The sequence below is a fragment of the Vulpes lagopus genome, chromosome 4 (assembly GCF_018345385.1).
Source record: "Vulpes lagopus strain Blue_001 chromosome 4, ASM1834538v1, whole genome shotgun sequence".
Classification (NCBI taxonomy): domain Eukaryota; kingdom Metazoa; phylum Chordata; class Mammalia; order Carnivora; family Canidae; genus Vulpes; species Vulpes lagopus.
Window position 1 is genome coordinate 20,983,987 of NC_054827.1, and position 24,198 is coordinate 21,008,184.

Below are 24,198 nucleotides of genomic sequence, written 5' to 3' on the forward strand. Positions count from 1 at the left end.
GGCAAAATATTGTAATTAAGGTGGAAAAAAGAGTAAACATATTGGAAATTTTTAGGCTGATATAAAAAAGAGTTACAATGGAAAAAGGAAAAAAAATAAAAACAAAGGGGGACCCTTTAGTTCTATATACTATTTCCCTTGGTCCTGGAGCTTTCCAGTGCTGCTGGGTCAAGAACTTGCTGTCCTGCTCTCTCCTTCCAGCTGGTCTTCTGTGGGAGGGGCCTGCTGTGCTGATCCTCAGGTGTGTGCACCTGTGCACCTGGGGAGATGCCCCGCCCCCTGCCAGGTGCCGGGCTCCGTGGGAGCTGTTAATCCCGTGAGGCCTCTGTCCCCTGGTGGCCCCGCTCCATCCCAGGCACAGGATGACACTGGGAGGAACAACCCCACTGGCGGCGGCCAGCTCCCCAACCCTGGAGTCAGCTCCCCAGTAACTACCGCAGCTCCCAGTCCGGGGGCCTGGATGCTCCGGGGCAGGGCACTGACCTGCCCAGCTGGGGGCGCCCCAAGCAGAAGCGTCCTCGCTGTCCCAGGCCCTCCCCGCCCGCCTGTCCCAGGGGAGCGCAGGATGGGGCCGTGTCCACCCACCCCCAGGTCATCCGGAGGTCCGGAGGCTCCCCGGGCGCTCCAGCCCTTTACCTGCTGGGCCGGGGTGCGGCGCTATCCTCTCCCCGGGCGCCCCTCCTCTGTGAGTGACCCCGGGCTGGAAGCCCCCGCCCCCGCGGTCCTGCCCGGGTCCCTGCGAGCACTTCTCCCTGGGAAGGGTCCGGGGCGGATTCCTAGAGTCCCCGCTTCTGGGGAGGCCCTTGCCGCCCTCTTAGCCCGGGTCCTTGCTGGGCCCTCCCCCCGGGTTCTTTGTTACTTATTTATGTGTCCCCGCCTTCCTACCTTGTGAGAAGTGCAAACCCTTCTCTCTGCAGCTTTCCGGCCATTCTCTCTTTAAATCTCAGGCTGAATTCGTAGGTGTTCAGGGTGTTTTGAAAGTTACCCAGGTCAGTTGGTGGGGCTGGGGCAGGAAGGACCCCGCTCCTCTGCCAGCTTGCCCCGCCTCCTGAGAGATTTTATTTTACCTCAATTTATTGCATCACCATAGCTTTTTCTTTCTTTGTGTCAATCTGGGTTTCTGAACTGTTAGGGTACTGTTGCTGTTGTTTTTCTACCTGGAGAACTTCGAACATTCTTGCAGGGAAGATCTGGTCATAATGAATTCCCTCAGTCTCTGTTTTCCAGAAATGTCTTTATTTCTCCCTCACATTTGAGGAGAGTTTCCGTGGATATAGAGTTCTAAGTTGTTGTTTTCTTTTTTCTTGCAACTCTGAAAACATTTCCTTGCACACTCCGTCAGAACCTTTGCAAGTTAATCATAGTTATTTAGAAATCTGTTTTTATAATTCCAATATCTGTGTCATGTCTAAGCCACAGTCTGATGGTTTCTCTGTCTCTTCAGAATTTTTTTGTTTGGTCTTTTGGCATGCATGTTAATTTTTGTTGGTTGCTGGACATGTTTCATGGTCTAATGGGAACTGAGGTAAACAGATCTTTCTTGTGAAGATTTAAATTAATCTGGCCAGGAGGTGAGCTGTATTTAATGTTTGCTGTAGTTATAGGTGGGAGAGTTTTAAAATTCCTCTAGTATCCTTAGTTTTGGTGTCCCTTCTTGCCTTTGGACTCCTCCCTCTAGAGTCTGGATCTTGGCATTTTTTTTCCATTGTAATCCACTGTTACACTGGAGCCCTGTGTGTGCTGGTAAGATGTGGGATAAGGAAAGTACTGTATAGTGTTTTGATTAAATGTCAGTAGTTTAGTGGGCTTTTTTCCCTAGGTCATGACCGTCACAGGCATTGTTCCAATAGTATAGCTTTTTCCCCTTTAGGTGAGACAAGAAGGCTAAAGAGGACAGAGTTGGGTAGATGCCCCTCCTCCAGGTGGAATAAGGCTCTGGCAAAGACTTTCCCCTAGAAAGTGAGCATATTATGAAGAACACACTGGGCATATTTCATATTACTCTTTTCCTCCTCCTGCCAGAGTCAAGATAATATATTTCTTGATTTTTTAATTGTAAGTTGCTAGTGCATTTCCTAGTGGTAAAATTCAATAAATATGAGGTCCCCTAAATCTGGTGCCCCTGGAGTTTCCCACTGTCATTCTAGTTTATACTCAGCCTCCAGAAATTTGTTAAAATTACTATTTAAGTATTCCTGTCACTTTACGGTACTAGTAGCTTCTGCTCTAGGGAGCAGATATCAGCTGTGATCCTCCAGATTTAGGGGTGGGCATTTGTCCTGCAACAATTCTCAGAATTGTTCTCAGAATTGTTCTCAGAATCCAGGGAAAGTAATTGATTTTAAGTTTGTTGCAGTTTTCTTATTTTAAGTGTGGAAGAGACAATGTCCAGGCTCAGGCCATGTTGTGACTGAAACTGTACATCCCCTGGATTTATTTTCTATACCTGTAGAGATTGATGTTTTGAAAAAAAAAAAACATATTGAAGAGAATCCATTTATCTGATGTGTTTTTAGCTTTGGAAAAATAATACCTAGAGATATTTTGGGAGAGATCAGATTAAATTTTAGGTTTGATACATAATGGAAGGCAGTCCATGTATGGTAGGCTTCCTTACCCAGGGGACATATTTTCTTATTTGGCAGTTGCCTCCTTGGATGCCTGTATAAGGTAAAGGGGATCACCTGAGGCTTTGTAAGGGGTGTGATGAAGCTACTGTCTCCAGATGAGGTGTTTTCCATGTCCACCGGGTCACTGATGGTGTCGTAAAGAGCTCACAACTGCTTCCACCAACAAAAGTGAAGCTTTCCATCAGTATTGATGCCCTCTAAACCACAGAAGTAAAACATCAGGACTTCGTAGCAAAATCAGCCTTCAAAGGTAATTTCAAAACAACGTACTACTTCTCACTAATTAATTGTGGGTGTTTGTTTCACTTTCCAGAATCTACCTTCACCATTCACACATGATTTACGGCAGCAGTTTACAAATTTGGTGTCTTGCTGGAATGAGTGCTTCTTACAGAGGTTAACCAGCATTTGGTGCTGCTTTTCTTTCCAGACTATTAGGAATGTTTTCAAAACCCTTGTTGCTCAAGGCACCTTGAACAACTGTGCTCAGTGCACTGCAGTGTCAGAAACTACCCATGGTCAGTTTTCAAATCGGTGCAGTCAAAAATGTTGTTGATTTTTATTTGGTTAATCCAGATTTAAAGACCTATTAAAGGAATCTATCATTATATATCTAATAATATTTTAAAATGTGGATATTTAATTAGACACACTGAACTAGCGGACAGTTTAGGAAGCCATCATTTATCTTCTCTTTCTTACTTTGATTAATAATTTTAGTTTTGCAGATCCATATCTTTTGTAAGGAGCTTTGTCATTATTTATTCAATCTTATTACCCAGAGTAGAAGATTAAATCCTCACAAAGGCTCCAAATGTTTACTAGCTGTCTGATTTCATCTTTTACTTCTATTCTCCTTGAAACTTCCCTCTAGCCATGGCTTTCTTACTGTTTCTTGAACACATTATACATGTTCTCATCATTAGGATATGTGTACTGGCTGCTTCTTCTGCTAGAAACTTTATTCCTAATAAATGCGTATGTAACTCCCTCACTTCCTTTGAGCTTTTACTAAGACTTCATCTCAGCAAGGCCTACCTTGACTACCTTATTTTATTTCCAGCTTGCCCTCCCCTGGTTTTCCTCATCCCCATCAATTTGATCTTTTTTTTTCCTGAGCCTCTTTCCATGCTACTATGCTAGTAATTTACTACTCAGTTTGTTTATTATTTATTGTCTATTTTTGTCCACTAGAATGTGAGCATCAGAGAGGTGGTATCTTTCCAAGGTTCCATGATGTATCCAGAGCATGTAGAATGGTGTCTAGAATATAGTAATTCTTGCTACACTAAAAAGCTTTTCTACTGTGGTAATTCTATGGCCTAGACACTGTACTAGAGAAACTGATGATGAATAAGAGATAGATCTTACACTGATAAACGGACCAGGATACATAAGATACATAACACTGGTAGAAAAGAACATGCATTGGAGAATGTTGAGCAAGAAATAATGCATATCTGAACTACAGCTATGGCAGTGGAAATAGTTAAGTATAAAATTTGGAGAGATATTCATAGAAAAAGATCAAGAAGTCTTGGCTATTGATTGGATGGTAAAGCAAAAAGAAAAACATAAAAATAGTTTCAATATTTTTTTTAGTTCCAATATTTCTAAACTGAGATTAGGAATGGTGGGAAATAAATATATTTAGGAAGTGAATATGTAGGTTCATTTCTATGTACATTAAATAGAAGATGCTTGATTGTATATTCAACAGTTGATGGTAAATAAGGTTATATAAATTCAGAGCATGAGACAAAGATATGAACTGTAGATATAAATTTAAGGGTCATTACTATTTGGGTTAAAACTGAAGTTAAGGTTTGGATGGTATTTTCAGAGATGGAAAAGTAAAAAAGATCAAGATGAGCAAAGAGAACATTGAAAATGACAATTTGAGAGACTGGAGAAGAAAGACCTACAAAAGAGAATGAAAAGGTAAGTCTGGAGAGGCAAGAGAAAAGTCAGATGTCAAAACAGAAGAAAAGTTCAGGAAAGGAGCAAGCTATTGTTATAGAGGTTGCCGACAGAGGCACACAGGATGGAGAAAAAATATTAGACAATAAATTATCTAAAATAACATCTTCAAATTTATATATCCTAGCTTAAAAATAGATGTGTTTGAAAGACATGTATGCTTATCATTTGGGGAGCAAAGATCCTAAGTGATAAATATATGATGGATTACAGTTTGGAAAGTATATTCATAAAAGTTCTATGTGCTCTTTGCTATACTGCAAATAGCATTGCATTCTTACTTAATTTGGGGAGACTCAGGAAAAGGATATTTTTCATGACCTGTCATTTGATGGACTTAGAGGGCAGAGAAAGTGTATTTCTATTTGACGGAAAACACTTACACTATTTTTGTATGTGTTTTATCTAAATATATGCAAATGTGTGCATACAGATCTTTTATCTATACATAGCAGCAAAATGAATGACCTCGAGGGTGATTTTGTTATTGTGTTTAATACAATGCAATATTCATTTCTGAGGTGAATTTGCTGGCTTTATTAATGAGGCATATTTCTCTGCATATTTAGTGTGGATGAGAAATATTGATTATCACCATTTCCTTGATGGGTGTTTTTTATTTTTTTATGGAGAAACATGAAAATTGTACTCTACTGAAAATAATAATGTCTATCTCAATGAGCGTTAATGCGTCTACTTTAGACTTCACTATACTGAGGCTATGTGAGTGAAGTGCTTTATGCTTAGGGCATCCGGACTTTTACTTTATTTGTGGCTATTTCCTCTGTGTATATTAGTGGTTATGATGATGATAATAGAAGGAAGAACACTTAATTTTGCATATTCTAGCTTACTGAGCATATGAATAACTCCATTTTACTATACCTTTCCTCCCCACAATGGGATATATTATTTTTTGAAAAGCGCATTTCTAGACCTTTCTGGACTTATAGTAGAGGCAAACATATGATGAGAACCTGTAAAGGCACAAAGGACTGGAAATAGTTGATAAAATCTGATGCGATAATGTACAAAACATATCCCTTATTACAGCCCCAGGAGGGGTGGTACTAAAGTTCTGACACATTGTGTGTCCCACAGAGCCTGATGTATTTTCTTATACATTGTAGGTGCTTCTTAAATAGTCGGTGATGGAAAATAAATGTTCTAGACTTCTCTAAGGAGTACCTCACGCAGAGGAAACATGTGCACAAGCTCTGAGGCATGAAAATGTCCAGCACACTGGGAAACTGCATATGGTTTAGACAGAGAATGGAATTGGTTTTGTAAACCTATTAGGCTAAAAAGCTAAGCCTTGTAAGCAATGGGAGACCACTTCGAGATTTAAAACAGAGTTACGTTAGATTTGCATTTTAGAAAGAGGGTTCCTTCTCAGCCCTCTGTAGAGCTGGGATGAATAGGTCAACTTTTATGAAAAGTACAGAAAAAGATGAACCTACAAAGGTAATCAGGGTTGAGAAGGCAAATGACATGTTTTGGGAGCCAATGCAAGAGAGATTCACCTAAAAGGTGCAGAAATATTTAAGTAGAAACCAAAGGGTAGCCACTGGATTTAGAATCATTTCATTATTGTCTTTGCTCTCCCTTTGGAGAGCTTAAAACAGATTATCAGAAGTTGATGAGTGATCAGAAGATGAGCAAATGGAGAAGGCATGTTTACAATAATACTTCTAAAAGCCTCGTTAGGAAAGGCAGTTGGACACAGAGAAATGGTAGGATTTAATTTTTTTCTATGTTCCAAGGAACAAAAACGTGGTGTCTTCATATAATCAATGTAAAGAAAGAGCTTGATATATATAAGAAAGAAGAATAAGCAAATTTTGTTTGAAAAAGGAAAAGTAACCAGAGTATAGGTGGAGGGACTAATTAGTCCTAGAGAGCAGAAAGGACACCTAGCTCTACCATGGAAGGAAGGGAAGTACTATTGGCTGCAGAGGTAAATGAATTTGTAGAGGGAGTGAAAAAATAGGCTTCTGAAACAGAAGGTTTGTTGCTGGCTAAAAATGCAGCAGTGCATTAGTAAAACTCATTAAGCAATTTTCAATTACTAAGGCAATGGTCAAGAGCTTCCTGTTTAAGTTGTACTAAAAAGTACCACAGAGACCCATAATGCAAGAGTTGGACTAAAATCAGATTTATAAACTAATGATGTTACTCTCTCCTTGAGTATTGACTCTCACTTGCATTTTACTTATTAAAATAACACCTGCTGGCAAGAAGTTTATTTACAGAATGGTTTGTTTATTTTCTTGAAGATGAATCAGTCATATAAAATTAAAAAAATGCATATCTAGACTATTTACCAATTTCTCTTTCCTCCAAAGTTGTCTTTAGTTGTGCTTAATATTATCATTCTTAAAATGATTATCATTTGAAATTACCTCATGGTATCCTGACAAATAACTCTATTATTACTGCCTTTAAGAAAGGACAGGAGTGTAATGTTTTATGCATTTTTAAAACTATCTAATGTAACATCTTGCAGTCATTATAAATAATTATGAAGTCCAAAAAAATCATGGCTATAGCATGGTGTAGAGAAAGAAAGATAGAAAAAGGAAGGAAGGAAGGAAGGAAGGAAGGAAGGAAGGAAGGAAGGAAGAAGGAAGGAAAGAAGGAAGGAAGGAAGGAAGGGAGGGAAGGTAGGAGGGTTGGAGGGAGAAAGGAAGAGAGGTTTTAAGATGAGTACTCTGTGTTATACTATATGTTGGCAAATTGAATTAAAATAAAATAAAATAAATTTAAGAAGATGCACCACATGGGAGTTACTAAGTGTTTGGAGAATCCAAATATTTGTGGGAAGCCATGCCAAGTTGAGACCCAGTGCCTGGTACCTTTGCATTCCTCTGTGACTTGGGACATGCCTGATGTCCAGCAGTGTGCGTGAGGGCAGTGCAGCCTCAGCACAGACATTGGTAGGTGTTGGCACTGCCAGCCTCTGTGTTGTCAGGGATTAGAAACTCCATCCCTCCGGGAGGTTCAGTGGTGATCTTGTTGGAGGGTGTGGGGGGCCCGGCTCCTGTGGCTGGCACAACAGACCTGCTCCCCCCTCAGAGGGGCCACAGAAGGGGGACGTGATGGATGCCACGCTATAGTCAGGGAACCATCTGTGGACACTGGTGAGGCATCTCCATGGCATTCCTGGGGATGCTGGGAAGAAAGTGAGGTGGAAGTTTTAGGGTATTCAAAAAGCAGGGGCAGATAAATACTGCACCAGAGCTGACATTAAGATCCTCCTGTTAGTCTTCAGATAGGGTGGCCAGGAAAACGAGCGGTTTATATTCACAGGCCTCAGATTCTCGGTTTTTTTTTTTTTCTTCTACTCTTGGGTCCATACAACCTTTTACTACCACTACTATTACCGCTACCACTGCTAAAATCACCTTATCACCACCAACACTACCACTGCTAAAATGCTAGAAACAAATAGTGATAGCAACATTTTTATGGCATGCAATATTTTACAGCAGCAAAGTTTTATAATGTGTTTACCTACTATGTGCTAGAGTTTCATTAGTTTTATCTGAATCACCTCATTTCTTTCTCAAAAATACAAACCCATAAGATAGGTAATATCCTAGTTGAGGATACTGTCAAATTGATACTTAAAGAGAAGAATGTCAGTAGCCACATTCACATGCCCAGTGTGTGCAGCCAGGACTCACACTGTTAGCTCTGCTATTAGCACTAATGTGTCTTTCACCCTTTATGACCCTTGGGACCTTAGAACTCAAGATGCTCCTGAATCTTCTATGCCAAAGACTTACAGGGCACAGTGACGAGGAAAGCCCAATGTGGACAAATATTCTATCAAAGAAATTTCCCTTTTTAAATGTTTTGTCTTTGGATAAGGAAATTTGAGTAGACTGTTTAAATAGGCACATCTTTGTGTATGATGTAAGAGGATGGTATAGTTTCATTCTTCTGCATGTGGTTGTCCAATTTTCCCAGCACCATTTATTGAAGAGACTGTCCTTTTTCCAGTGGATAGTCTTTCCTGCTTTGTCAAATATTAGTTGACCACAGAGTTGAGGGCACAAACATGGCTAACAAACACATGAGAAAATGCCCTGTATCACTTGCCATCAGGGAAATACAAATCAAAACCACAATGAGATACCACCTCACACCAATGAGAACAGTGAAAATTAACAAGACGAGAAACCACAAATGTTGGAGAGGATGTGGAGAAAGGGGAACCCTCTTGCACTGTTGGTGGGAATGTGAACTGGTGCAGCCACTCTGGAAAACTGTGTGGAGGTTCCTCAAAGAGTTAAAAATAGACCTGCCCTACGACCCAGCAATTGCACTGCTGGGGATTTACCCCAAAGATACAGATGCTGTGAAATGCCGGGACACCTGCACCCCAATGTTTATAGCAGCAATGTCCACAATAGACAAATTGTGGAAGGAGCCTCGGTGTCCATTGAAAGATGAATGGATAAAGAAGATGTGGTCTATGTATACAATGGAATGTTACTCAGCCATTAGAAACGACAAATACCCACCATTTGCTTCAACATGGATGGAACTGGAGGGTATTATACTGAGTGAGGTAAGTCAATGGGAGAAGGACAAACATTATATGTTCTCATTCATTTGGGGAATATAAAAAATAGTGAAAGAGAATAAAGGGGAAAGGAGAGAAAATGAATGAAAATATCAGTGAGGGTGACAAAACATGAGAGACACCTAACTCTGGGAAACAAACAAGGGGTAGTGGAAAGGCAGGTGGGTGGGGGGTTGGGGTGACTGGGTGATGGGCACTGAGGGGGGCACTTGGCGGGATGAGCACTGGGTGTTATGCTATAGCAAATTGAACTCCAATAAAAAAAATAAGCACATCTTGTGTTTTAAGTGGATGTCAGATATGAGATTATATAGATTGGTCTGATTATAGCAGAAGTTACAATTATGTTGCTGTAGGATATTGGATGTTTGGTTATTTTGGCTTGAATATATCATTACACTTTAGCTATCAATTACTTTAATATTGTTACACCTTATGAATAAAATAATGACCCCAACTCTTTCTTATTCTTGGTTTTAATTATATTCATAATAGGTTTATATGATCATGTTCATGTTAAACAAGTAGATTGAAGAAGACTTACTATTTCCTAAATGTGCTTGTTATTCTTACTTTTAAAGTTAATATGATAAATTTTCACTTTGGGTAATTTTTTAGAACTTCGCTTTATAAAAAGTTGTTCTTCTGGGATAGGTTGTTTATTATTAGCACTAAGAAACTAGGCCAGCTACTTATGCAGGAATAAGGGATAGTAATGTAGTTAAGGAAGGAAATGTCTGTTTTCACTTTAATTTAAAAATGATCCTTTTTGGATATTACTATTGATCATACATTTTTAAGTTTAATGAATAAAAATACCTAAAATCATAGTTGCATTATGGTAAATATCACCCTCAGGATTTTCCTAATGAATTGTGTGCACATTATAAATATTGTGCTTTTCAGTCATTCTCTTAAAGAAAGTGTAAATATTCTCACTGTTGTTAAAACTTTAAAACTGGAAATGCAATTTCCTTTTAAAAGCAGCTGGTCTCTGGTAAATAAAGTAAGTAAAATGTCATCTTTCTTAGTCACTCCATAAAAAGGATTCATTGTTAGAAATCCTTATGACGTGTGATAGTGTCAGGAAAAAAATGCAAATCAATTTGAATAATAGTATCCCACAAATTGATGGACACTTAAGGCATTGCTCCCAAGCCAAAATCACAAGCACCAAAGCACGCAGCAACAATTAGAACCTTCAGGAAGGGAGACAGAACATAAAGACTCCTAACTCGGGGAAACGAACTAGGGGTGGTGGAAGGGGAGGAGGGCGGGTGTTGGAGGGGAATGGGTGACGGGCACTGAGGTGGACACTTGACGGGATGAGCACTGGGTGTTTTTCTGTATGTTGGTAAATTAAACACCAATAAAAGTTAATTAATAAAAAAAAAAAAAAAAAAAAAAAAAAAAAAAAAAAAAAAAAAAAAAAAAGAACCTTCCTTACTTGTCCTGATCTCTTATCCAATGACTATCCCATACACATGTGTATCCCACGCCTTGGCTGACCACCTGCTTCAGGTCCATTTGGGATTCAGCTATTCAGCCAACCATGTGATCTCCCAGCTCCTGTATTTATCCCTCATTTCTGGGCCTGTAGTGTATGAGCTACCACCAATAACGATGATGATAAAAAAGACCATGGCTTAGGTTTATGTAGTGCTTACTAGGTGTAAACATAATTTTACAATATATGTTTACATAAATAGTATTAACCGTATTAATATTTTATTCAGTTTTATATGTTTTCACACTTACGTATATGGACCCAGACTCTAAGTGTGCCTCTGTGTGTGTGTGTGTGTGTGTAACATTCCAGCGTTAATGTAATTCTGAGTTGTTTTGTACTTTTTTGCTACAATCAGTAAACGTGCAAAAAATTTCCTAGAGTCTGTGTTAGAGAATGCCAGTGCTTGCACATGTTTATGTTTTCCTCTCCTTTCCAGCCATATATCCGTACTGTTTTCCAGGGTCCTCTATAATTAGATGGGACTGTGTGTCTGCTTTCTGGTCATTGTAATGTGAACGGTCCTGGCTGATTCCCAGAAATCTCCGCACATCCATTCCTTTTCCTCATCTCCTAGCCAGAAATGTGACATTGGCTTATCAGACAACTTTGGCAAAGGATCAGATATCAGAGACTAAAGGGAGAGCCCTGTTAAACATGGAAAAAATCTCTTAAGACTGTTCCCAGTGATAACTTGGAAAGCAGGTTATCTACCTACTGATCTTTCAGCTCATGAGGAAGAAGTTGGAAAAAGATGTTTTCTGTGTATAGTCACTAAAATTAACTACATTTGACAAAGTTATAAAGATGAGATATAATGGAATATAAGAGGGAATAGAGACAGCCCATAAATTTGGGGCACTCAAAGGATTGAGTTATCAACTGCTTTTATGCCCTGTAAAGTTTGAGATAAAAAATTTAAGAAACTTTGTGTGGCAAAGGGTCAACCAGATTTTTCATTTTGATAGAGCCAATTGGGTTTATGGCAAAATTCAGATTAAGGCTGGCCTTCTACCCAAGCCTACTGTCCCTCTGTCATCATGTAGTCATCCATTAGTTTAACAAAGGGGATATTGAGAAGGAAGCAAAAAAATAAAGCATATCTGAGAATTTTATCTAGGAAAGAAATGTGGATATGGTCACTGACACATGAAATTAAATAAAAAGAAATGGATTGTTAGCTTATTAATACTTCGAGAGAATGTTACTGCCAAAGGAACCACTTTTCATATTGGATGTTCCAAATGCCAAACAACTTTTGTGCTCTTGTTATGAGTTGCATTGTGTCCCCTCCAAGATACATGCATTGATGTTCTGGTTCCCAGTGCTTCACAATTTGTCTTTAAACAGTGATTGGGTTAGAATGAGGACATTTGGTGGATTCTAATCCAATCTGACTAGTGGTCTTATCAGAAGAGGAAATTTGGGTACACAAAGAGATGAGGGATGAACACATACAGAGGAAAGACCTTATGAAGACTTAGTGAAAGGGTGGCCATCTGCAAGTCAAGGAGAGATGGTCTAGGAAAGATCCTTTCCTCATATCCCTCAGAAGAAATCAAACATGCCAGCATCTTGATCTTAGATTAAGAACCTACAGAGCTCTGAGAAAGTAAACTTCTGTTGCTTAAGCAACTAGGCTGTGATATCTTGTTATGGCAGCCCTAGAAAACTAACTTGAGCAGGAAGTGGTTTACAAAAATGGTGTAGCTTCTAATACCTACATATCTGATGTAGACAAGGAGAATGATGAACACAGAATAAACCTCTAAGGTGTGGAGGCAAGACAGCTTTGGACTTGAGAGTTCCTCCCAGTATTATCAGGATCTAATTAAGGAATAGTGTTGACTCCCAGGATAAGTTGCCTGTATCGGATGTTAAGTTTCCTTCATAATTGCTAGGGGTCAGAGACTCTAGAGTGCCCCATTTCTTCCTCTTTCAGAATTGGCATGATTTCTTATGGTTATCTTGTCCTTGTTGCACATTTGCATATTGGAGTTCTGGAGAAAGTTAATCAACTTTAATTAATTCATAGGTGGCTGAGCAATGAGAAACCATGTCTAGAGAAGACTGCACATAACCCAGAGACCCTAGACATTGAGCTAGATAAAGGGTTTGGATGGGTCAATCTTCTTTGGAGCCAGAATGACGTATTGTTTGTGTTAGTAAAGAGCAGAGAGATATTTGGTGGCCAAAAGGACTAACTGTGATGGAGATTGCTCATGCTCATTGGTATTCACATTATCTTTTTCCTTTCTCCACAAAGCCACACTACATTACCCAGTATCCTCTACAGTTAGGTCAGGCCACGTGATTGAGTTTAGGTTGATTGAATGATGTAGGATGTGACATATACCACATTTAGGTCTATCCCACTAAATTGACTACTCTCCATTTACTTTCACTTTGTCTCCTGGGGGGTTGACAGTAATCCAATAGAGGACTTAAGATTCTATAATTCAGAAGAAACACTAGATTGAGCACTTGTGTATTGTAAAATTCTCACCACACTGACCCACATCAATTTGAGATATAAGCAAGAATTGAAAATTTGCTGTAGTAAGCCACTGGGATTTGAGTGTTGCCATATCTAGCATTATTTATGTTGACTAACACAGAAATGTGTTTATAAGTAGACTTGCTGTATCATAGGCCATGTCATATTCAAATTTACTAGAAAATGCCAATTTCCCCTGTATCTTTGAACCAATTTATTGTTCCATGAATGCACTATAAAAGTATTCTAGTGGCTACATATTCTCCTCAACACTTTCTGTTGCCAGATTAAAATGTTTTTTGCCAATGGCGTGGTATAAAATATTATCTATTATGGATTTAACTTGAATTTTCTGGTGTACTAATGAGGATAGTCTTATGTTTGACTCTTAGGTTACCTTCTTTGAGGAGGCACTGATTCATATCTTTTATCCATGTTTTCAATGTATTCTTTGCATTTTTCATATGCAATATCTGTGCACATATATGCTTATATATACATATGTATATTACTATGAGATCCCCATGTGCGTATGTACAGTGTTAAAAATATATAATTACATATATGCAGCTATATATGTAAATACTCATTTCTTGTTTGCTGTATGCCTGGTGGACATGTGGTTTTTTATGCTAAATGAATTCAGTCAGTTATTATTTAATCCACTGCTTAATACATACAGATTGTAGGAAATCTGGAAAATAAGAAGCACTTATAATCCCATCTGTAAAGATAGCAACTCTTAATAGATGGTGTATTTTAGTGAATACCTGTGAGAGAATGCAAGTATATCATAGATTTTTAGAGCCACACTGGGCTTTAAAGGAAAATGTACTAACTTTTGAGTTAGTCTTTGTGGTTATGCTCTTTATGTGTGTTGTTTTAGTCAACTCGATGTCTTTAAAAAACAGTAGAACATCAAGTACTTACAACTTTTCTAATAGGAGTTCATTATTTTATAGAGACTTGAGGTCTAAAGAGGTAAAAGATGGGTCATAAGGTCACAACTTAATGAGCAGAGAAGCCAAGACTATAATACATTTCTCCTCATTTCCAGTTTGGTTCACTTTCCACCACATCTTGCATTAAAAGTGTTTAAAAAGTAAAACGTATAAATGTATTTTTCTATACCTGAAATCCTAAGATAGAGGTCAAGATCTTGTGAAGTCCTGACTATAAACTTCGAACAGGATTGTGGCACTGGGATGTGTGTCCTTAATGATTGTCTAGAACACATCTTTGAATTTGCATTGTATTATCTCCTACTGATTATATTGTAAAATCTATATGCTCAGGGTCTCACTGTTTCTTAACACTGTGTGATTTCAAGTGTACTGACTTTTAATAATTAATATTCAATAAATATTAACTTAAGCTTACATAGTTACAAAGAGTATGTTCAATTAGTGTTCTAACCCTTATAATATCCCTGAGTCAAAATTTTACCTTATTAATTTTTGTATGAAAGATTAAGTTGACTAAAGTTAAGAAGGCATGTTCTTCTTTTTGTCATAAAAGTTAAGTATTTTTATATTTACCGGAACTATGGAAATTTTATCTTTGAGTCAATGTCTTATGTTACACAGCTGGGAAGGTTGATTGGCATATAATAATAGATAGTCCTTTATTTGTAATTCAAGTTTGTATCAAACAGAGGTGGAAGTGAAAAAAAATTAGTTCTCTAGTCTCAAAAGTAGTCAGTTTCCAAACTTTCATAAAGTACATCAAGAAAATGTATTTTAGTGAAATCAGTTTTTAATGAAAATATGGAAAATTCATATCTTGCTTCCAGATCAGAAAAAAACAGGTAGAAATTAAACTTGTTATTTTAACATATGAAAAAGAACATTATAGTTACAAAGAATTATGCAAGTGATCTTATAACCAGAGCTACAATTTGCTATGTATATACTGAGACTGCTTCTAAAATGGGTAACTGGGAGAAAAATCTGTGAAGATGGTTCATTCTGTCTTTAATAATCAGACCTTAATAAACATGTATTTTATTCATATGTGCTTTGTAAATCAAAACAAAAATACTTAATCACAGAAAAATTACCCTCTAGATCAAAGAAATTCACATATCCAGTATGTTAAGAAATTTCATCCTTTTGAATGTACGTTTCAAAATGCATGTCCTTTGAAAAAGAAGAGCATTTGCAGTCTTAATTACAAACACACTCTAAGGAGCACCGGAAACCAAATCTTGAAGCATCCAAAGATGGAGTGGCTGCATTTTTGGCAGCACAAGTTTAATGGTAAAAAAGGAAAAAAGCTAAGGATACAACATTTGGGAAGGCATCCCTCCCTGGGTGTAAGTTATTACCAAAGCACATGAAATTTTATTTGCAGTTAGGACGAAGACATTGCTGGGCTTTTAAGAAAATCTTTTGTCTTTTGTCATGTGGATGTCAGGCTGTGGCTTATGGGGAATGTACTCTCAGTTCAATATGAAGAGTGTATCAGTTTAGTAACAAAATTGTCATGCATAATTAGGTTTAAAAAAAACTAAAAAAAAGGCCGACTTGGTTCTCTCAATAGTCACAAATGGGTAGAGTCTGAAATGAGCCCGAGATTACAGCATGTTGCGTGGGCTTCAATGATGCTAGGGCTGATTAAACAGTTTGTGACCGCTGACTGTAAACATAGTTTGTCATGCAGGATGGATGATTCCAACCAGCTCACAGTTTCATAAACCCTCACTTTGCCTTCTTCTGCTTTTTCTCTCTCTTTTTTTTTTAAAGCAAGTCAATGACAGTCTTAAATACTACAATATGGTACCTTTTTTGTTCTTTTGACTTTTCATCCTAGGTTCTTAAAGCACGTTGCAGAACTTCATATCAAAAAATACTGAACAATGATCAAAAAGAGCAAATGCTCTTCTCAGAATTGTTAAAGTTTTCAAGATCCACAACAACAGTATACATTGGTGATGATAGGAAACTTATTGCCAACAGGTCCTAGTCAAATTTAAGTTTGGGAACTCTTTGGACTCCACCATCCTTCCAAATTAGAAAGTATTGAAAAACAAGTTTAAATTTCATTATTATTATTTAGACATAGCAAATTCTTTAGAATTCAGTTTTATATCTAAGCATTTACTTAAGGTACATCATCAGAAATTAATTTAATTATACTTTTATACATTTAATCTTGATTTTTATTTTACTCAGTGAAGGCATGGAAGAAAAAAGAGACAAAATTTCACATTAACCCATTTCCTAAAAACAAGTTTCAAACAGCAGTCCATATGTCAATGAACAGACAAAAAAACCCCACAATTTTGTTCTGTTTTATGGCATTATTCTTTGTCATCCTTGGCATAGGAAAATTTCCAAACTAGAAGTTAACTGAGAGTAAGTAGCCTGTTTTAGAATTTAACCACATTAAGTATTTCCTTCCAGATTTCTTAGTTTTTGTTTATTTGTTTGTTTGCTCCTCCAAAAGTACTCTATCCAAGGCCAATACTACTTGCAGTTCCTCCTGGCTATTCAGACCTTTCTTTCAGAATCAGTTACCATTTTACTTATTTCCTTCCATACCTGTGGCCCTATTCCTAAGATTTCTCCATTTTTTGTTAGAGTGATACCAGTGGAACTAACTGGAAGACTGATAGCTCTTAAAGGTTTTATTGTTGTTGATATAATATTGGATTATCACTCTGTGTGTGCAGGGTGATGACTTTAACAGTTTTAAGTTCTTCTATTGGAATAAAACATATTTCCAGAAAAGTCACTTTCCTTCCAAAAAGGTTAGTTTAAAAAATTGATATTAAGCCTGTTCATAGAAATTAATTTTGCTAAAGAATTGGGTTCTTGAATTTAAATGAACCAACTTATACAGGCAACATGAATAATGAAGCCAAAGGCTTTCCTTTTTCTAATAGTAAAAGATTATTGGTCTGAGGGTGAAGGTTGCAATTTAAAAAATTCTTCAGAGTTATATTTTATTCTGGTATATGGCTATAATTTTAGGGTTCACCATTTCTGACCTTTTAAAATTTCTATGTAAATTGATAATCATTTTTAATGGGAAAGTTCATTGAGGATCAACATTGCCTTCAGATTGAAGATGTTTGACAGCATTTCTTTCCTATTTGTTTGAACTTATGGAACTGGGATGTGATGCTCTTTGATGTGTCTTGGCATGCTTCTCTTTTGTTTTAATTACTACAATGTTACAGCATTAGCTGCTATGCATTTTTTTGAGAGTTTTAACTCAATTTTTGATGAGGCTATGATTCTTCTTGTAGATTTGTTAAATTTCTTTTTCCTAGACTCCCCAGGAAGTTTAATGTTTTAAGGTGGGTTGTTTTTTGAAACTTCAAACTGTAATTATCAATGTTCATGACTCTGAGCGGTAATAAATAGTGGTTTGGGAGATGCTTGTAAAACTGTTAGCACCAATCATAAATCTCTAAATTCCACAAAGAAGAGCCTCCATTATCTTTTATAGACTACTATCATCTATGCCGTACAAAGCATATGTATTCTCGTGACAGAGAGGGGAAGTTTTTAAATTATATATGTGGCTAAATAATTAAACATAACTTTAAAAATACACATTTGACGATATTTTTCTCCAGTAAAACAACAACAACAAAAAAGGGGAGATATGTTCCCAGTTTCAAGTTTTCGGTAGCTTTAAATCTACATTCTGGCTTCTTTTTTGGCTATAAGCAGGCATGTCTGTGTCCTATTACTCTTTTCGATCCTTTATTTTCACTTGTTGTCTGGAGTACTAATCCTATTTTTGCTTTTCCTTTCTTTTCTTTTTTTTCTGGAATAAAATTTGGAGTAGCAGCATGATGGAGGATGAAGGTGAGCAGGTTAATTTAATTTCACATCAATTTTTTAAAAATAAATATATACATCTGTGCTACAATAGAGGTGAGTGATCATTTTGGGGGAAGAGCCAAAGGATATCCTTTTGACTACATCAAAATGTTAATAGTACATTTAACTTGTTATTCTTCATCTATTCACATATAAACAATTGCATCCCTTGTATAAAAATAAAAACAACCTATATTTTACATTCCCATAGTTTCTAGTACATACTTTTTAAAGCAGAATGGAATGAAAAATAACATTTTTGAGAAATGAACTTTTTCTGGCAAGTGTTTATATCATGTGAATATAAATAGTGATCATTAGAGGCTCCTGGGGCAACTATGTAAGTAAGTAATTTATTACTCAATTATAATGAATTAGAATACATTACTTATCCCTTTAATAATTTCAGAAAATTGAAATAAAACATGATCTTACTGTGTAGGATGCTAAGAAAATAAAATAAAAGCACAAGAATCATAAGTTTTGTCTAGAGAGTTGGGAGAGGGTAGTATACAGGCCAACAAAATGGAAAACTCTAGAAGTGGTTTTAAACCTTATATGATGAATAAAAATATTTTCAACTGGGATAAAAAGGAGGATAAATTTCTCATTTCTGTAAATTAGTTCAGATAAAGAAACCCATAATGGCATTTGTACATTGGCTTTAATACCTTATGGTAAAGGATGAAATTCATGAATAAATGACCCTGAAATGTGACATTTCATGACTGGCAGGTCCACACTGCCTTCCCCTGCTTGGAGGTTGTAATTGCTATTTGTACTTTACCTGTGAGTTATATATCTTTATTAGAATTGAATCTTGCTCCTTTCATGTACCCTGCTATGTACCAGCATGATCTCCTGGAGCAGCCAGGGGTAGCTGTCTTCCTCTTGAAATTGTGATTCAGGGCGTCTAGACAATATTCCTTCCCTCAGTTCACTTCCCAATCCTTCTATTGCCCTATTTTAAGTTTATTTAGAGTTACTCCATTTTCTTTTCTTTTTTAAAGATTTTATTTATTTATTCATGAAAAACACAGAGAGAGGCAGAGACACAGGCAGAGGGAGAAGCAGGCTCCCTGCAGGATATGGAACTCAATCCCAGAATCCTGGGATCATGCCCTGAGCCAAAGGCAGATGCTCAACCACTGAGCTACCCAGGCATCCCAAGTTACTCCATTTTCTGACGGTTGTCTCCCTTAGCCATGTGTCATTTGAAGTGGAGTTGAATCCTGATTGCCTTGAAAGGTTATTATAGATATGTTTCAGTAAATCATATTTTTGTGATCAAATTTCATTTTTTTTTATTTTAGGAATATTCAGCCTAATTAGTTTGCATGGGAATTCATGAAAGAGTAAAATACTTGGAGTCTCTTACTCTGTAGATATTTAATTTAGGTCTACATTTGTAACTGATTTGGAAATCACCTATAGTTTCTGTAGCTCATATAATGCCAGTCTGGTCAACATAGCATGGTGGATATAATTTTGTATCATTAAAGATGGCTTAAAATCATATGTATGACTATATATAACTTTTGAAAAATATGGATAAACTTAGCTTTTATAGTTATATACTATATCATCTTTTCTTCCAACCATAATTTTATGCTGTACTAAGAAACTCTCTTGAGTCTTCCCTTTCTGAATAGTGTTTAAACATTAATGTTTATCTTTCTTGGACTGTGTTTTCACAATTGCAAATTTTAAAGTTATCTCAAAGATAGTATCACTTTAATATGCTCAAAATAAATTTGCTTTTTATATTCCATTTGCTGAAATTAGACAATAACTGACTGAGAGGGAATATAAAATTATTCTATATTGAAGAACTGGAATTAAAAAAAAACTCATGTAATCATGTATATTCATGAGCATTATTGATAATGTCTAGAAGAGAGGCCTTTTAAGAGTTATCCATTTTATATAAGTTCATTTACTCTTAACCTGGAGCCTTATTTTTCATCATACATCATGTAAAATGAACATTGAAAATTTATTTTGAGAAGTTTATGTTTTGCTTCTCTAATTGATGTTACCTTGAAAGCTGTAGGCACAAGTCAGAGTTTGAGAGAAAGGTAGCATTGATAAGCTTGTGGAATAGAATAAGCTTAAACTAAAGAACTGCATGCTTACTCATGAAGCTGAGAGCACTAGGTTTAGCTGCAGACTCGGAGGGGGAAAAACTGGTTACTTGCATGTTGAATGGGGAGGAAGTCTTGGAGGTTTTTAGATATTAGAATAATAACTAAAAAAGATTCTTCCCACACACATCTATCTGTTCTAGGCATATTTGTGCACTATGTGCTAGACCCTTAGGACATATTGGTGAATAAGAAAGATAAAACTTGCCTTCCAGAGCTTATAGTCTACTGGAGTCAGACAGATAACAAATGCGTACACTAAATAATGATAAATTGAAGTGACAGCTATGAAGAGAGGACAGAAGAGAGGGGGAGCATCTGAGCCACTCATTTAAGGAAAATCCTCTCTCTAGAGGTGCCTTGAGTGTGAAGCATGAGGGTTAAACTTGCAAAGAGAGAGAGAAAGAGCTGTCCTGACTATGGGAGGAGAGCCCATGGCAGGTGGAGGTAGACCAAGTGGCTGAAGCAGAGCCAGGGAGGGAGGCAAAGATGCAGTTGGAGATTGAGGCCAGGAGACTAGATGTTGCATATTTAAATCCAAAATTTAAAAAAAAAATGGGGGGGGGGGACAAAGGTAATTATTTATTCAGCACTTTTTAACATTTTTAAGTCTCACTAGTTTATTATGTACCATACTAAAACAAGAGGAGAATGCTTAAATCCCTTCAAAAGTCAAGCTTTTACACTAAAGGACATTTAAATTAAAAAGAGAGATTGAGAGAGAGAGAGAGAGAGATTTTACAGCAAATCTACAAGTTAAGTGTATTGACCTCTTAGGGTCTATTGCAAGATAATTTTCCAGTAAATGGTTGCTGATGGGAAGAAGCAACCGGACGAGAAATTTTCTTTATTTCTATTTGTCACTTTCTTGAGAAGTCTTTCTCAAAGCTCTCTGACACGGAACACATCAGAGACGTCAAGCGCAGACACGTGAATACATGCAGAGGGTACACACATGCATGTTCCTCCCCGACTGACACGAACGAGATGAGGCCACGTGTGTAATGAATTAAAATGCGTGTCACCTACTGGATTCTGGGCAGAGGGCAGTCTTTAAGACCCAGCAGCACCGTATCCGTCTGGAGAGGAAATGTTGCTTTTTGACAGATGAGAGAAATCCCCTTAGCGCTGGCTGTGGGAAGGGAGAAGTGAAGTCAGTCACCTGGTGGTGAAGGCCAGTAAAACAGCAAAGCAGGAGGAACATTTTTCTCTCCCTCTCTGGCTTTCTCTCTCTCCCTCTTTTCTCTCCTCTCTGTAGGATCCACCTCCCATTCTCTCAACTCTTTTTAGCATAACCTTCAAAGGAGATCGTTCCCTTCAGACTTTATGATCTTCTTTTCCCCATTGAGAGAATACCTCTTAGCTGCAAGACATTTTTAAGTCTATGCAGGACTTCGGGGATTTGGTTATCTTGCCAGGGAAATTGATCATTGCTAATGCTTGGGACTCACAGTGTGCTAAATTAGCTACCAGAGTAAGCCTGGCGGAGGAAGGCTTTTATCACAGACTCTCCTCTTCAGTTTGAACACATTTGCTTGAAATTTGCCGCATGATGCTGTCCAGGGAAGCAGCTTTTTTTCTTGGGATGCAGCAATTCGCTGGTTTCTAAGCTTATTGCAGAAGAAGAAATAATCTTAAATAGTGTGGATCTTCCTTCCCACCGGCCCCCCCCACCCCCCCTCCTTCCTCCTGCTTGGTTCGACTGGGCTGTGTTTGCACCGCGGTAACAGATCACCTGTCACTAAATCTTTCAGGAAGTAAAACAAACTGAATTACAATTATTATTTATTTATTTTTTTTATTATTTTTAACCGGTGGAGGCGGCGTGATCACGGAGAATGAGACTGAGAGAAGCTGCCAGGGCTTGGAGGAGGATAAAGCTGAGTTTAGGCTGGAAACTAAAAGACTAGATTGTGGTGGTTTTTTTCTTTTTCTTTTTTTTTTTTTTCCTTTTTCTTTTTTCTTTTTTTTTTCTTTTTTTTGGTTCAACTTGCCCGGTTTCTCCCCACTTCCTCTAGTTTCGCTCCATGGACAGATCGACCCACCTGGACATCGAGGAGCTGAAGGTACGTGATGCTCCGGGCGGGCGTGGGTCCTGCCTTCTCGCGCCCGCCGCCGCTCGCGCCCTCCTTCCTCTCCTTTTCCCGCCGCCTCTTCCTCGCCCGCTAGGATAGTTGGTGGCCCCGTGGGACGGCGAGGGGGCATTTGGGGTGCAGCCGCCCCCCGAGGCCCGAGGACGCGCAGCGCGGCTGGCCGGGGCTCGGCGTGCGCCTCGGGCTGGGCTCCCCGCCGCCTCCTGCGCCGCCCGCGGCCGCCCGCTCCTGCTCCCGGAGCCGCAGCAGCTCTCGGGTGCGGGACCCGGCGCCGCGGAGCGGAGGCTGCGGTCTCGGGCCGCCGTCGCCCGGCCGCCCCGCAAAGTTCCGGAGCTGCGCCGCCACTTCGCCGGTGCGCCCGCCCGCCCGCCGGGGACAGCCTGCTCCGGCTCGGGGCGCGGGCGCGGGCGCGGGCGCGGGGGCCACGGCTGCCCTCCTTCCTGCACTCCCGGAGCCCGTCCCTCCCGCGGCCCCCGCCGAGGCCGGCTCGCCCACAGTTGCACCTGCCCCGGGCGCGAACCCGCGTTCTGTGGATGGATGGGGGGGGGGGCGGAGAGATGCTCCGGCTGCCCCCGCGGCGCCAGCGCAGCGCCGAGCACCTGCCCCCGGCACCCGGCACCGAGCGGTTCCCGGGAGGGGCGCGGGGCGGGGCGGGGGGGGCACCTGCCGAGGCTCCGCGGGTCCCTCCCCCGAGGTGGAGCGAGCCCCGGCCCGGCCCGAGCCGCGCCCCCACCGACCCACCGCTCCCCAAGGACCCTGCTCCCTCCCTGACCCGGCTCAGCCAGGAGGGGACGCTTGGCGGGGACATCTGGGCAAACAGGACAGTTTGCCCCCCTGCCTGTGGGCACCGCTGCCTGCAGTGCCGTTTTTTGAAAAAAAGACAAAAAAAAAAAAAAAAACCCACCTTAAAAAAATCAACAACTACAAAATAATTTAAATGTCCCGCTCACAGTAAATGAAAAACCCGGAAAGGGGGTGAAGCTGGGAGCATCTTTTGTTTTTATTCTTCACGCTTTTTTACCCCCACGCATTTTCTACACTCGACTGTATTGCTTCAGAGGGTTCTCTTTCTTTTTCTCTCTTTCCTTTTCTTTCTTTCTTTCTTTCTTTCTTTCTTTCTTTCTTTCTTTCTTTCTTTCTTTCTTTCTTTCTTTCTTTCTTTTTTCTTTTTACTAGAGATCCATGTCAAATGGACTCTCAGTTCAGGTGAAGACTTCTAGACACTCCTTCCCGCTGGGGAAACTTGACTAGTAGAGGTTTGCTTGGAAATGTCTCGGAAGTGGATTTGCCCTGTAAGAAGAGAGGGCTGGAGAAATCCCTTGTAGAGGGCAAAAGGCTGTCAGCAGCCGGCTGTCTGTCCTGGCCACGGAGCACATAGAGCCCAGCGCCCAGTTCTCCTGGAATGTGCAGCCCAGATCTTCTGTTGCTCCAAATTGCATAGGACAAGAAGAAAGGGGGGATTGAACTGTGGCTTTGTGGAATCTGCCCTGCCACAGATAGTAGATGAATCCCGGGGGGCACAGGATGGTCAGAAGTTAGACACCACTTCATTTAAGACTCTGGTTTTGTTGGGGAAAAAAAATAAGTGAATTAGGGAGGAGGCATATTTGCTGCTCCAGTTAAAGTTGGGGAACAACAAGTTTCTGGGGATAGGGCCAAGGTCACACAGTTGGTAGACCCTGGCCTAGAAGAAGGTTCTGCTTCCAAGAGAGAATACATTGCCTTTGTGTTTGAAAAGATCCCTTGCAGCTTTTCTGGAGCATCTCCAGTCTCTTGAGAGAGGGGGAAATTTTATCTGAGATGCGAAAGAAAGCATATGAACGTTTGTAATGTGTATCTCATGCAGAGGCAGACTATCCAGATTTATTATTTTTGTGTGTGTGAAATATTGGGTATGGCACAGAAGAAAGCTTTTTTTTTT

General features: G+C 39.2%; 1 pseudogene; it reads right to left on the reverse strand.

The window, feature by feature from the left end:
* Window positions 1-22,268, reverse strand: part of LOC121489717 — a 94,980-nt pseudogene extending 72,712 nt beyond the window's left edge.
* Window positions 22,269-24,198: the final 1,930 nt, after the last annotated feature.